At 47.7% G+C, this 7,351-nt stretch overlaps 1 long non-coding RNA gene across 1 annotated transcript; it reads left to right on the top strand.

The window, feature by feature from the left end:
• Window positions 1-1,874: 1,874 nt before the first annotated feature.
• LOC149369527 (uncharacterized) lies at window positions 1,875-4,783 on the top strand. The gene is made up of 2 exons (XR_016285399.1): window positions 1,875-1,913; window positions 2,076-4,783. It is a non-coding gene; the product is annotated as an uncharacterized LOC149369527 (long non-coding RNA).
• The last annotated feature ends 2,568 nt before the right edge of the window (window positions 4,784-7,351 follow it).

Genomic DNA, 7,351 nt, shown 5'->3' with positions numbered 1-7,351 from the left:
TGCCACTTGAGCAGGGCCGGGTTCAGAGGTGGCCACAAAAAAGACGAATGCGAAGGCCACGGGCCATCGCAAACAAGAAACATCCTCCACTTCCACCGTGGAGGACATGGACGTCAGCGAAAGTCCGCCGACATCTAAAACACACGCATCCGCGGATTCTCCGCGGAAATCCGGCGCCACGAAAGTGGCGATGGATACAACTCCTGGTTCGCCACTGCAGCGGCGGCGAGACTTCCTAGAGAAAAAAGGGAAACCACGAATCACTGCTCCTGAGAATAAGTAACTTTCCCCAATCCCAGCTTTTCACAATGGCTTATCTAATACAGTGGAACTGTAGAGGTCTACACAGAAACTACACAGACATAACCGATATGCTCAAAACAATGGCACCTACAGCTATGTTCCTGCAGGAAACGAACCTTGGGCCACAGCACAGAAACATCGTAAAAAGATATAATATTTTCCGGAAAGACCGAGTGCAAGCTGGCCGACTCTCGGGAGGCGTCGCTATCATTACGCAAAGCGATGTCCCTGCAAGAGAGGTATCATTGAAGACAAACTTAGAAGCGGTCGCAGTAAACATAATAGGCCAGAAAACAATAACAATATGCTCTGTGTACATACCACCACACAACACAATTACCATGCATGACCTAGAAGAACTTCTGGAACAGTTGCCTGAGCCATATGTGATAATTGGGGATTTTAACGCCCACTCCTCATTCTGGGGAAGTGACCATACTGATTCCAGGGATCAGCTCATCGAGGGTTTTATTCTTTCGAATAAAATATGTTTAATAAATACGGGAAAAGCCACGTACTGCTGCCCCAGCTCTGGAAAAATGACCTGCCTTGATTTAGCATTTGCATCTCCATCGGTTCTTAATGATTTTATTTGGGATGTTTTAGACAACCCTCGGGGAAGTGATAACTTACCAACAGTTTTAAAGCTAACGTCAACTACAGTCATCCTCCCTACGAAGCCACGGCGATGGAAAATTCACCTCGCCGATTGGGCACTTTTCAGAACGAAGGCCACACTGGAAAAAGAATATGCCGAAACCCTTACGATAGAAGAAAGAAATAAAAAACTTGTCACATGCTTAATCTGCAGCAATAGAAGCAATCCCACAAACGTCCGAAATATCACGAAAAACACATAAAGTTTGGTGGTCAAATAAATGCTCATTGGCTAAAAAGCAGCAAAACAAGGCTTGGGGCAACCTTCGCAGATATCCCACAGCAGGAAACTTGCTTATTTTCAAAAGGGCTAGAGCCAAAGCACGATACATTAGACACAACGCAGGAAGGGCATCATGGCAACAGTACATATCCTCCATAAACAGCTCAATATCATCAAAGAAAATGTGGGAGCAGGTGCGGAAATTCACTGGAAATTTTACTCCGTTCACATTTCCAATGCTAAAAACACCCGGTACTCAAACGACATTAGAACAGCAGGCCAACATATTGGGTGAGCATTTTTCCACAGTTTCAAGCTCATCCAACTAAACGCAAACATTTCAAAAGCACAAAACAATAGTAGAAAAGAAAAGTGTAAGGTATCGGTAGCGTTCGCGGGGGTTATTGGAACGCGGCTGGGGGCACTCAAAGCGGAGCGTCTCCTTTCTTGGAACGCGGCCGCTCGCGAACGCGCCGGAAAGTACGGGTGTCCACCCGCCCCGCGGTACCGTTTCGCGCACGTGCTGGCGCGAAAGGGTATTTGTCTTTGTTTTTCACTTTTATTGTGCAATGGAAAGGGCGTTTTGCCCTACGGAAGCTGGAGGGCTGGCTATGCCCTCGGTAAACGAATCATGTGAGGAGTGTAACATGATTGGTTGCTGCAAATGTGGGCCGGGCCTTGATGTCTTTAAAACCGGACCCCGGAGCCGGAAGCGAGGTTCTGCGCTAAGGTGAGATGCAACGCATCTTCGGCAACGCCGAGTAGGGGCCTCCCCTAGTATTAGCCAGTTCCACCCTTTTTGTTGTTTGTCCTTTGCCGTTGTATTTAACTTGTATATTCTGTAAATATTTGTATATAAATTTTCAAGCATTCGCCTTATCTCTGCGTCAAGCTTCAAGATCAAGCTTCGGTCTTCGTGTTAAACCACCCGTCTCTGGCGGGGCACCTCTGGTGCGAGGACGACGGAAGAACCTGTGGAAATTTACTGGCGCAGTCGACGAGGATCCTGCGGCCATCGGAAGACGGCGCAGGAAGAAGATTGAACGCAGGGAGAAAGGCGACGGTACAGCAGCGTTCGAGAAAGGACCTGCAGAGAGACAGCGGCAAGGATGCAAGGACCACGGCAGTAGTCAAGCGACGCGGGACTGCATATGGTCCAGAAAAGCAGCGCGTCGATAACTTGACGGTCACCGGCGGCGGAGCAGCGGCGTGCGACAGCTCATCGCAGCGTCCGGGGAAAGTGGCGGTGTACTCCGACGCCAAGGAGCTGGCAATGCGGATCGACGCATCGAAACCGTGAGTTTCCTTGGTCGCATTGTTCACGTCCCTGTGTTCGAGCCGGTAGGACAGCTGGGGGTACGGAAGGCGGTATGGAGAGTTATCCAAGCCGGCCCTCACTTGATGTGAAGTACCAGGTTGAATTAGCGAAGGCGCGTTTAGCGGACCTTCAGGCTCAACTTGCGAAAGTAAATGGCGGAAAGGCGCTGCTTCGCGAGGAAGAACCTCAGGATGTAAAGTATGTCTTGAAGGTTATAGAAGCCAGACGCCAGCAGGTAGAGCTCGAGATTTCTAAGATCAAGGAGTCTAGGAGAGCTAGCCAACTAGCCAGGGAGAACTGCTCCTAGTCCCGAGCAGAGAGGTCGCCAGTGCTGGAAGGCAAAGGCATATGCCTGTCAAGCACAGGAAAAGAAAACAGCCAGAGAGAAGTAAAAAGAGAGCCAGCTTTCCGCGAAACTGGAATCTCTCGTGAAGAAAGTATCCTGACGGAACGCAGCGTCGCGGTGTTAGAGGCGGTGAACGCGCACTCCGACGATCCAGCTGCGCAAGTTAGCTCTACCCCAAATGACACCAGGGACGCGGACGCGAGTTCAGGATTGTTGGAAATCGCTCTAATTCCAAAAACGCGGTCTCAAGCGGGCTGCGAAAAAGAGCAGTCGGTTCAGCGTGAAACGACCAGCGACGACAGACGTCAGACTGGCGAGCTAGGGATAGGAGGAGGTCAAACGTTGCCGCAACGGCACACTGTGCCAGGCATGTGGCATGAAGCGCCATGTAGCACTATTGATGGCAAAGTCCTTTCATTTGAGGACAGGGAAATTCGTGGCGACTTGCCACAAGGCAAATTAGGATTAAGTGGCTGCGAAAGAGCGCAGGTAGCCTCAGAGTTATATGATGCCACGAAATCGGCAAGCGCCTATAATACAGGGAGCGTAAATTTCATTGCATGCCCGTGCAGGAACGGGGCAAATGGCTCCAAGCGAGGCGAAGTAACAGGAGGCAGGGGCGTGGCTTTCGCATTGAAAGTCGGTGCGAGCAACAGTACGTTCCGGGCTGCGGTACGTCAAATTAGATGTAGCAAAGCCGGCCGCAATGTTATAGTTAGACTGGACAAGGCTAATGTTCCTTACGCAGTACGCTGTTCGTACTGGTGCGCCGGAGAGAGCGTTCCCTTAAGGGCGTCGCATGGTCAAAGATTTGGACTTATCGAGGATCAAGACGTTGTTTTCGATCCTGGAGGGCAGCATTTTTGAATTCTTGCCCTGCTGTGGCACCAGCCTAATGAGCCGAGTGGCAGTTAGGCGTTAATTGTGTTGAGACGCGTAGTGGCTCGAACGCACACAAGGACGCTCGGTGCGACTAAGGAGGCTCACGTGGCCACTTACGGACGTCGTGCGAGTGCTACTGAACGCTCTAGTTGCGAGTGTCGGTGTGTGTGTCGAGCAGGACGCGGGTGTGCATGCTGGTGAACTGGGTGCAACGCACCAACTTGGACGCTGTGTTACGGCGCACGGCAGGCATGCCACTGTGTGTATTGAAGTGTGCATTTTGCGCGATGTTGTGTTGGTGCCCGTGTGCATTTTGTTGTTTTTGGTTTTGTTGGTGCAACTGGTCGCAGCGCGACAGCTTGGACTTCGGTGAATGCGCTGGTTTTACAGGTGTGAAACACGCATTTGAATGTGTACGTTTTGTTTATGTTATGTCACCCGAAGGGTAGTTTCGTGTCAGACACCGATCCCTTTTGTTTCTAATTCTAAAAGTGCCATTTGAGCCCTTTGTAGAATCTTGGGAAGGGCGTGTAAGGTATCGGTAGCGTTCGCGGGGGTTATTGGAACGCGGCTGGGGGCACTCAAAGCGGAGCGTCTCCTTTCTTGGAACGCGGCCGCTCGCGAACGCGCCGGAAAGTACGGGTGTCCACCCGCCCCGCGGTACCGTTTCGCGCACGTGCTGGCGCGAAAGGGTATTTGTCTTTGTTTTTCACTTTTATTGTGCAATGGAAAGGGCGTTTTGCCCTACGGAAGCTGGAGGGCTGGCCATGCCCTCGGTAAACGAATCATGTGAGGAGTGTAACATGATTGGTTGCTGCAAATGTGGGCCGGGCCTTGATGTCTTTAAAACCGGACCCCGGAGCCGGAAGCGAGGTTCTGCGCTAAGGTGAGATGCAACGCATCTTCGGCAACGCCGAGTAGGGGCCTCCCCTAGTATTAGCCAGTTCCGCCCTTTTTGTTGTTTGTCCTTTTGCTGCTTAATGTCTCGAGTGTCTAAACTTCAAGTATCCCTATACGCTGTAAATATTTGTATATAAAACTTCAAGTATCCCTTTTTGTTATCCCTGTGTCTTCAAGTCTTCAAGTTGAAACCACCCGTCTCTGGCGGGGCACCTATGGTGCAAAGAAGAAGAAGAAGAAGAACCTGAAATTTACTAAAAGCTTCCCTTTGGACAATGCATACGTGACGACTACAATCAGCTGATTACAATACAGGAACTAAACACAGTACTAACATCCGGTAAAATGACAGCACCAGGCCCAGACAATATACATTATGCCATGCTTGCTCACCTACATGAGATTGCCATAGAGGCCCTCCTAAAAATTTTCAATAAAATATGGATGAGTGGAGAAATCCCCCAAGCACGGAAAGAAGCAATAGTAGTACCCTTCCTAAAACCTGGGAAACCACCAAATAGTCCCACCAGTTACAGGCCAATAGCACTCAATAGCTGTATAGCAAAATCATTCGAAAGCATTCTAAATATCAGACTAACCTTCATACTTCAGCCCCAGCAACCTTTAGATATACACCAGTGCGGCTTTAAAAAGACATGTTCCACAACCGATCACGTCGTTCGCTTTCAGAACACAGTTCGGGAAGCGTTCATCCACAACCAACACGGCATCGGGGTCTTCTTCGACCCGGAGAAGGCTTACGATACCACGTGGAGGTTCGGTATCCCCCGTGACCTAGCGGACCTAGGTATCCGCGGCAGGATGCTGGGCTGTTTGAGCGACTTCCTAAGCAACCGTACATTCAGAGTCCAACTAGACGCAACCTTCTCCAACACTTTTAATCAAGAAACTGGCGTACCCCAGGGGTGCATCCTCAGCACGACCTTATTCCCCATCAAAATGAACTGCATAGGAAAAGTAATCCCAAAATCCATAATGTACTCAGTTTACGTAGACGACCTCCAAATAGCATGCACGTCTTCCAGCATACCTACCTGTGAGCGACAGATACAAATAACAATAAATAAACTGGCTACCAGGGCAGATAGAAACGGATTTAGATTTCCCCTCAGAAAACAGTAGCGGTTCTGTTCTTTTTGAGACGAGTCCTACAGGATGACCCCACACTATATCTAAACCAAACCCTATTACCTGTCAAACAAGAGCATAAATTTCTAGGGATAACTTTCGATAGAAAGCTCACTTTCTGGCCACATATAAACAGCTTAAAGAAAAAAGCTTCCCAGGCCCTGAATGTGCTGAAATTACTGTCAAGAAAACTCTCGGGGTCTCATAGGGCATGCCTGTTACATAGATATCGTTCTCTGTTTCGCTCTAAGTTAGACTATGGTTGTATAGTATATGGCTCAGCAAGACCGTCCTACATAAAACGACTGAATCCTGTCCACAATCTTGGTTTAAGGTTGTCTTCTGGTGCTTACAGAACTTCCCCAATAGCAAGTCTGTATGTGGAAACTAATGAACCTCCCTTAGAAGATCGAAGAACTGCACTAACTTGCACATACATCCTGAAAATCCTTTCTCAGCCCAAACATCTCTGTTCCCAATTGTCACGAAATGCTCATCCCGAATACTCTTCAACAACAAGCCTCACGCGATTAAGCCGTTGCTCTTGCGCTTCGAAGAAAAATGCCAAGCTCTGAACATGCTAAATGAAATTAAAAATATTGCCCCAAGACACGAAGCGCTACCACCATGGTACACTCTCCCCACAGTGTGTGACGTCACACTAACACGCCTCAGGAAAACCTGTACGCCACACCACCACATAATACAAGAATACCTAACACTAAAAGATAAATACAGAAATTATACTGCATTTTATACTGATGGGTCAAAAACACATGCCCATGTAAAAAGCGCAGTAATACAAGGAAAAAATAAAAATACACTACGACTGCCCTCATGTTCTACAGTTTTCACCGCTGCGTGTTGTGCCATTTGTGTTGCGGTGCAGAAAATAACAAATGAAAACATCAAAAACAGCATCATTTATACAGATTCACTGAGCGTCCTAACAGCATTAAACTCCAAAAATGCCACGGAGCCACTGATAGGAAGCATCATACACAATATAGTAAAGGTGACAGCACAAAAACATGTTATAAAATTCTGCTGGGTTCCCAGTCACGTTGGCATTAGGAACAATGAAAGAGCCGACTTGTGTGCTGCACAGACCAGAACCATGGAAATAAAACATTTGAATTTGCCTCCTAGGGATTACATGAAGTCAGTACATAGCAAACTAAGAGCCAAGTGTCAAGATTGTAGGGAAAATGAAGGAAACAGCAAGCTGCATACCATAAAGCCCATTTTAAAACAATGGAAATCATGCCGTCATAAACGGCGTTTTATCGAAGTAATTTTATGTCGTTTACGGATAGGTCACACACACATCACCCATAACTTCTTATTAACAAAAACAGACAAACCTGTGTGTGAAATGTGTGGTGAGGAGCTCACAGTAAATCCCATTTGAATTTCTTGTTCGAATCTCGAAGAAGTTCGCAAAAATATTTTTACGGTATTTTACAATGAACACATTCCATTTTATCCCGCATTGCTTTTAGGCGAGCAAACACTTGTCGAGTTTTCACTTGTTTGTAAGTTTTTAAAGAAAGCCAATGTTTTAAATCTATTA

The sequence above is a fragment of the Amblyomma mixtum genome, chromosome 1 (genome assembly GCF_055824585.1).
Source record: "Amblyomma mixtum isolate Tamu chromosome 1, ASM5582458v1, whole genome shotgun sequence".
NCBI classification, from domain to species: domain Eukaryota; kingdom Metazoa; phylum Arthropoda; class Arachnida; order Ixodida; family Ixodidae; genus Amblyomma; species Amblyomma mixtum.
The sequence above is the reverse complement of the archived record's forward strand: the minus strand, read 5'-3'. Positions and strand labels throughout refer to the sequence as shown.